Below are 8,535 nucleotides of genomic sequence, written 5' to 3'. Positions count from 1 at the left end.
CCTTCTCCAGCAATCCTTGAGTTGCATGTGCTGTTCTGACCCAATTTATACCAAAATGGGTCTTCTGAGGCTCAGAAATCTTGCGAGCATGTCACTATTTCAACTGGAAGTAAATAGCATGACTATTGCTAATAATAAGATCATTCCAAAGCCATATTTATATACTTCATTCAGTACCTTGTTCCTTGCTTTTTTTTTTTTTTTTTAAGATTTTATTTACTTATTTGAGAAAGAGAACACAAGTTGGGGAGGGGGGATGTGGAGGGAGAGGGAGAAGCAGACTACCTGCTGAGTAAGGAGCCTGAAGCCCAGGGCCCTGAGATCATGACCTCAGCTGAAGGCAGATGCTTAACTGACTAAGCCACCCAGACATCCTTCTTGTCCCTTGCCATATATATATATATATATATATTTTTTTTTTTAAGGTTTTATTTATTTATTTGACAGAGAGAGTGAGAGAGCACAAGCAGAGGGAACAGTAGAGGGAGAGGGAGAGGGAGAGGGAGAAGCAGGGCTGGATCCCAGGACCCTGGGATCATGACCTGAGCCAAAGGCAGATGCTTAACTCTCTGAGCTACCCATAGCTCATAGCTATGCTATGTTTGGCATAGACTTTTTTTTTTAAGATTTATTTATTTATTTTTAGAGAGAGAGAGGGCATGATCAGGAGAGGGAGAGGGAAAGAGAATCTCTAGCAGACTCCACGCTGAGTGTGGAGCCTGATGTAGGGATCTAGCTCACCACCCTGAGATTTCCTGAACCAGAGCCAAGAGTTGGAAGCCACCCAGATGCCTCTTTGGCATAGACATTTCTAAAGTCCCAGAGTAAAACTCACAGGACAGCCTTGTGATAGCAAGAGTGCTAAGACTAAATGCAATAACAAACAGGAACAGTCATGCTGAGCCATAACCACTCACTGACATCACCTTTTGACTGCCTGTGAGTGATTCATATTCTCAATGATCTGCTAATTGAAGATTAATTAACTTAGTAGGCTCTTCACCGTTGCGCATTATAGGATCTGACCTAGTGTCTCCCTTACCTCTACCCCGCACACGAACACATACACACACACACTCTGACATCACGATGCCAAAATGAGAAATATTTGATAGGAACAACCGGAGAAACATTTTCTAAACAACTAAAAATATGAAGGGGACTGGATAATAAAGGACACTTGTTTTCTACTTTATTTAAGGTTTTTACTCCTATACTTCAACCCCAGGACACACACACACAAATATACACAAACACAAATATACATATTCCACATACATAAAGAATTCAGAGAATTCTTTATAAAATAGGTTTTTTAAAAAAGGCTTCTTCATTTTTTTTTAAAAAAGGGATCACAGGTGCCAGCCAGGATTAGGGTTATACCAAACATTACCAAACATATTCTGTGCTGCCATTTTCCAAACTAAGTGAAACAGAACAAAAACATGGAGAAGGAATTTATAGGAATGGAGTACTACAAAGACAGATGAAAACTCTGTTAGGGGTCTTCTTTTGGGAGATGAGTGGGGTGGGGGTGAGTTAGGAAGGACAAGATTTAAAGGAGGATGACCTACCTAATATTCAAGGCAAAGAGCCTACCATTTGAGAGAGCTATCTCAACATTTGAGACAAATGTCCAGACTTTCATTTTAAGTCAGATTTCCAAATGGCTGAATTCGTTTATAAACCGTAATGATCAAGATTTTATTTTTTAAAAAGATTTTATTTATTTATGTGAGAGAGAGAAATCACAAGAAGGGCGAAGGGGAGAGGGAGAGGGAGAAGCAGGCTCCCGCTGTGCAAGGAGCCTGATGCGGGGCTCAATCCCAGGACCCTGGGATCATGACCTGAGCCGAAGGCAGACGTTTATCCGACTGAGCCACCAGGCACCTCCAAGATTTTAAACAGACTCAGGAAATCTAATCATGTGAACTATGTATGCTCAGATACATCAGAACAGAGGCTCTCCATGAGTCAACTGACTATCTCTGGGCTATGATGCTTTAAAACCAGTCTAGAATTTTCCACTTTTTGATTTGGGATATAAATTCTCTCATTGAGTTTACTATGAATGGGAGCCCTTGGACATCACTCTGCTGTGATGTCCGATATTGCATATACACTACCTTTGTACCTCCTATAAAGTACTGTAGGCTGATGTCTACCTAAGAGGAAAGACGATGCCTCCAAAATAGTAGAGGCTTTTTTTCATTCAAAATCTATAAGTTCTTAGCGCTCAGGTCAAGATCCCTCATTTTCAAACAAAGCTGATGAAGAAAGAGAAAAGAGAAACAAAAACTTAAGACACGGCGATACCCATTCTATAGGTCCTTGAGATTTGGGTGAGTACAGAGAAAATAATGGATGATAAAAGTGCTGTGAGATCACTGGCCTAGTTATCAAAGGCATTATTATTAATAATACTAATGCTCTTAGATGCAGGTTCTGTTTTAGTCATTCTCTTCCCCTAGTGAGAATTAAGAGAAGTGAATTAGGAGAACTTCTCCTGCTCCTCCCTCTTTTCTCTCTTCCCTCTTTTTTGGTCTCAGGGTCACATAGGCTCTCATGTCTGGCACCTGTGCTTGGACTAAACAGTACAAAAGTGTCCACGAGGTACGACTTATGCCACGTGGCTGCTCTCCGAGCTCCGGCTCCCGTACGTAACACCGCTCATAACAGGGGCTCCCGCGTAGACTGGAACCCGGTGCTCCTCGGGCAGCTCTGTGGAATGATGACACACTTGCTCTACCTACTTGGCTGACTCCAAGTTTAGGACGGTCTTTGGTCTTTTTAACAAGAGAAACGACTGTCCGCCAAAATGAATGGCTAAGATGCACCAAATCAAATAATGTCCTTAATTGGAAAGATGAGGAAGAAAAGAACAAGCCGGACTTAGTGTCCCTTTAACTGCAGCTCTGCAACAGAACCCTGGTGCTGGATGAGGAAACAGCACACAGCCTTCCAACCTTTTGATCCTTGCTGTTGAGGACAAGAATTTGATCTTTAGGTCAGTGTTTGGAGGGTTTCAAAATGAGTGACCTGGGAAGTCCCCAGCCAGCAGCTAGCACTTCCTCACTCCAAGAACGTGTGGCTTTTCCTGGCAGGGGGCTGGTGTCTCCAGTTCAGTCTCTTTGAGCACCGAGTGCAGCAGGGATGAGAAAACAGAACAGTTAACAGAAGAAATTCTAAATATTCAAAGCTGCATTGAACAGGTAGAACCCCTTGTTTTCTTTATCAAATTTGAAAATATGTGTTCGAGAAAACTCTTTGTAAAGTAGGTTTTTAAAAAAGGTCATCTTCAAAACCAGTTTTCCGTAGGAGTGATGTTTACCTTAAACTCTAAACATTATAAAAGTTGGAGTGATGTTTACCTTAAACTCTAAACATTTACCAGTTGACAGCATTAGAATCTTCTATAATTTAAAAATCAAATAGGGAAGAAAACAAAGTCTCGTCTCCATACTGCTTAGGCCTTCATATAGGTGATGAAGAGTACATGGTGATAGGATGTGTTGGCAAGAGGTTAAATTTATAAAAGTGTAAATAAAGGGAAGAAATCCATTTTACTAATGCTGCATGGCGGGAACTTGCCAGTGACAATGTTTGCCACATTTTCTTCCAGAAACCAGGAAACACAAGGAGATGAAGTCAGCGTAAAAGTCAAAAGCATATGAAAAGTAAACAGACACATTGGGCAGCCTCTGTATCTCTGTAACTTCCAGAGAAGAGCCCAAGCATAACATAAGGGAACAAGTCACCTGGGTACTCACCTAGCAGTGCAGGCCATGGACCTACTAGGTCAGAGAGCCTCAAGAAGGAAGGAGTGACAATCCTTGCACCAGCCCAAGCCGCGTGCCTGGGGTGTCATGTCGTTTGCAGCAGGAATCCCTCTTCCACGGGGAGCTTTTAAGGAGCAGCTCCGTTCCAAAACAGGGTTTTCCAAATTGCCTCTCTCTCTAGGCTTCCCCAAGGGCCAGGCATTAGGAGAACTTGCCTGCGGTACCTGTAAAGGAAAAGGAAAATAACAGAGGCCCTAAAATGAAAGTAAGCAACTCAGTTTGAAAATTTTTTCAACAGAAGTAAAGATCCTTGTTGTTGAATTATTTCAGCTTCACACTTAAGAACCAAGGAGACTGGGGCGCCTGGCTGGTTCATTCAAGAGCATGTGACTCTTGATCTTGGAGTCATGAGTTCAAGCCCCACGTTGGGTGTAGAGATTACCTAAATAAACAAAATGTAAAAAAAAAAAAGAGAGAATCAAGGAGACAAAAATTCCTTATCGAATATCTGAACTTCTACTTTGAATTCCTTCATATCAGAACGAATTAAAAAAATAACTCTATGTATGAAAAATTATATTTCATATGGATTTTACTAGAGCTCTAAACAACAATGCCTTTTTCAAATGGATAAAGAAAAATAATCTTAAAGAAGCGCTCCTGGGACGCCTGGGTGGCTCAGTCAGTTAAGCATCTGCCTTCGGCTCAGATCATGATCCTGGGGTCCTAGGATTGAGCTTCTCCCTCTGCCCCTCCCCCTGCTCATGCTCTCTCTCAAATAAATAAATAAAATCTTTAAAAAAATAATAGTAATCTTATGAGTGACCACTATGTGCACACCATATAGTCTCTAATACTCACAAAATCCACTGAGATAGATAGCATTGTCTCCAATCTAGAAACGACGATACTGACACTCAGATAAAGTAATCCAAGGCCCTGACACCGGTAAATGACAGAGTCAGGATTCAAACCTAGCTCTCTTACAAATTCCAAATCTTAACTTTTCAATAAAAATAGATAATAAATTCCATAGTGTACTTTAGTAATGTGCTTTTTCAAGACATTAGTATAAACTGTTATTAAAAGCATCATATATATATATATGCCACTATACATATAAATGCCACTATCAAGTATGAGGTCAAAATAAAACTATTTAACTGGTCTTTTCACTTTATTATTATTTTTAAAGATTTATTTACTTATTTCAAAGGGAGAAAGCACAAGTGGGGATGGGGGGAGGGACTGGCAGAGGAAGAGGGAGAAACTCAAGCAGACTCCGCACTGAGAGTGGAGACTGATGCGGGGCTCTATCTCAGGACTCTGAGATCAGACTTGACCAAAAACAAGAGTCAGACTCCTTCATCAACTGTGCCACCCAGGCGCCCCAGATCTCTTAACTTTAGTTCAGAGCTGACATAATACTGATCCCAATCAGACAATAAACATAATTTCATTGGGTGTCTTAGAGTCTCTCTATTCAAAATGTGGTTCTAAGACTAGAAGTTTCAGATTCACCTAGGAGCTTCTTAGAAATGCACAATGTCAGGTCCCATTTCAGACCTTCTGAAACATAATCTGCATTCTTTTTTTTTTTTTTTTAAGATTTTATGTATTTATTCGACAGAGATAGAGACAGCCAGCGGGAGAGGGAACACAAGCAGGGGGAGTGGGAGAGGAAGAAGCAGGCTCCTAGTGGAGGAGCCTGATGTGGGGCTCGATCCCATAACGCCGGGATCACGCCCTGAGCTGAAGGCAGACGCTTAACGACTGCACCACCCAGGCGCCCCCGTAATCTGCATCCTGACAAGATCCTTAGGTGCTTTGTATGAAACTTAAAGTTTAAGTGGCACTGTCTTAGAGATGGGTGATTCCAGAAAAAGGGATACCTTTCCCCCATACTGAGGCCGTCCTTATTCCTAAGACCAGGGAGGGAGGGAATGGTAAGAATAAACTCACATTATTACCTTTCCTCTCTGTTTTTTAACTAAATGTTCATCAGTCATTCTTTTTTTTTTTTTTAGTAACAGCTTTGTTGAGGTATATTAAAACTCACCCATTAAAGTGCACAATTCAATGGTTTTTAGCTTACTCAGAGTTGTGCAACTGTCACCACAATTTTAGAACATTTCATCACCCCCAAATGAAACCCCATACTCTTTAGCAGTCACCCCCATTCGCCCCAGCCCCAACCCTAGGCAACCACTAATCTTTCTGTCTCTACAGGTTTGCCTCTTTTGGACCTCTCATGCAATACAATACAAAACAATATATGGTCTTTTGTGATTGGCTTCTTTCACTTACCATGTTCTCAGACTTCATCCATGTTGTTCATCAGTCCGTCTTAATCCTTCCTCATAAGTGGTAGTTACTCCTTCAACAGAGGTGTGGGTGCCAGGCAATGGGACCCATCAGCCACTCCTCCCTGGGCAACTCCCGAGTGCCCCTGCTCCCCTAGGAGAAGCCTTGCTCTTCCCATTACTAGCTGTCCTAATAAGGAGGTCTTTCACAGAGTTCCCTTTTCCCATCTTCTCCCTGGGATTTCGCAGCTCAAGTACAGCTGGCCCTTGGCCAAGTTTCTCTCCACAACACCTGCAGCCACTACCAGTGCTGCCACCTTATGCCCATTTCTTGAAGCAGTGGACACGGGGTCAGGCACTGTCTTCCTCCCCAGAGCCCTGCTCTTTGCTGTTTCCCCAGCAGTCAAGGTTGTGACTCATGACAGAGTGTGACCAGGAGAGGTCGAGGGTGTGCTGTGTGGAAACACACTCCTGGTACCTTCAAACAACCGACAGGCAGAGAAAGAAACAAGTGCAAACGCACTTGGGGCTAAAGGGGACATGATTTTGCAATCTCTCTTCCTGATTCTCTCGGCTGTTTCTCCAGCTACCATTTCTCTTCCTCTCTTCAGTTCACTTTCATTTCCCTATGCTAGTCTTCACAGAATAGGGAACCTAAACATCTCTCCCCTTTCCTTTCTACCTGGATTGTTTTCTCTTGTGCTTCCAGTAGCACAACGGTTGGGTACTTAGGCATTTGGGTATGCCAAGTTACTTCTTAAAAGACAGAGTCGGTCTCTACATTCTGCCCCGCTAAACAGCAGATCAAGGAAAAGGTTTTTTTTTGTTCTCCAAAATCAAGATGCTCTTTAATAAATGAAGAATTCTTGATACGAAACGTAAATGATCAGTCCCAAAGAAAAACTAGCATAATAACAAAAACACTTCCCCTTGTTGCTGGCAGCCGGATTTGGAACCTTGCCTGAGTTCATCTCGGGGTATGTAGCTTGACTGCAGATTGTCGTACACTGCCCTGTACTCCCTGAGCAGCCCAGATGTCCCCAGGCCATGCCCTTAGCCCTGGGGAAGGGTTTCCAAGCTAAGGCTTCGGGTACCTCGAGCTCTCATCGCCAATCCTCGCAGTCCTTCAAGAAATGTTTGGACGCTACCACACAGCAGCCCTGTGCTGTACGCAAGGCAGACAAGGATCCCGTCCGTCTCCCTTGTTCTGCGCAAGGAGATGTGGAGGAGGGTGTCTGATGGTACCCTGCAGCCCTAGTAGACCTGTCATGTGTTTGGCGGATTCCCTCAGTGTGTCTTAATGAATCCCGCTCTCTCTGAGTGAAAGCAGGCAAGAAAGACCTTGCTGTCTTGGACATCAGGAAGAAAAGCAGATGGACTCGTGTGGTCCTGGCTGGTAGCCTTGCAGAACCTTCTGCCTTCAACTTACTCTGACACTCGAATAACCTGAGAGCCACAGAGGTATCACAAAGGCTAAGAACCATAGTGCTCATGGACTTCGTGATATTACTGAGTTCTTAAATAATAGCTTATGTGTATTAGGCATTGCTTAGACATTATTCTTATGTATAATCTCTGTGAATTTATATGGTTTCATATTATGTAGCAGCAAACATAATTCACATTGTGGGTTTGTTTGTATGATCATCTTTAATTCTTGGGAACTTAGAAAAGGCATTGCGGGGCGCCTGGGTACCGCAGTCGTTAAGCCTCTGCCTTCGGCTCAGGGCAAGACCCCGGCGTTCTGGGATCGAGCCCCACATTGGGCTTCTCCGCTGGAAGCCTGCTTCTTCCTCTCCCACTCCCCTGCTATGTTCCCTCTCTCGCTGGCTGTCTCTCTGTCACATAAATAAAATAAAATCTTTAAAAAAAAATAAAGAAAAGAAAAGGTGTTGCATACCTTTTCTATTTTCTACTTTTTGTCTTCCACAGAGCGGGGCGTGCCAATGGGAGCTTGTTAAACTTTTACCGTTGGTCAGCTTGTAGTGGAATGCATTCTTTATTTTCTCTTGCTTGGGGGTCAAAGCAACCAACCAGATCTAAAGACGCATTTAGAAGACCTGTCAACATAAACTGGTGTGTATTTGCTCTGTCTTTGCTATTACAATTCAGAAAAGCTCCATTTATCTACATCTTTGAAAAATGTGAAAAGTCTGAATCTGTTTTCTAAATAATTGAAAGTAATCCCTTTAAGAATAAAATGCTTAAAAATCTGCCTTTAATAAAATATTATTTTAAATAAAATAGATTTCTGCATTCTTGAAACATATAGCAAATTTAATTTAACTTGTTATTTTCTTGGTTATTATTAGCATTCATAACTAGAGTGTGGGCGCCTGGGTGGCTCAGTCCGTTATGTGTCTTGTCTTTGGCTCAGGTCATGATCCCAGGGTCCTGGGATCAAATCCCCGCATCGGGCTCCCTGCTTGGTGGGGAGTCTGCTTCTCCCTTTA

General features: G+C 42.6%; 1 long non-coding RNA gene across 1 annotated transcript; it reads right to left on the bottom strand.

Annotated features, from left to right (window-relative positions):
* Positions 1-1,720: 1,720 nt before the first annotated feature.
* On the bottom strand, positions 1,721-6,667 carry LOC123002001 (uncharacterized). The gene is made up of 3 exons (XR_006411454.2): positions 6,087-6,667; positions 3,771-4,003; positions 1,721-3,129 (listed from the first exon to the last, which is right to left on the bottom strand). It is a non-coding gene; the product is annotated as an uncharacterized LOC123002001 (long non-coding RNA).
* Between the last annotated feature and the right edge of the window lie 1,868 nt (positions 6,668-8,535).

This window comes from Ursus arctos, unplaced genomic scaffold (assembly GCF_023065955.2).
Source record: "Ursus arctos isolate Adak ecotype North America unplaced genomic scaffold, UrsArc2.0 scaffold_32, whole genome shotgun sequence".
NCBI lineage: Eukaryota > Metazoa > Chordata > Mammalia > Carnivora > Ursidae > Ursus > Ursus arctos.
This window is presented reverse-complemented; position numbering and strand designations above follow the sequence as displayed.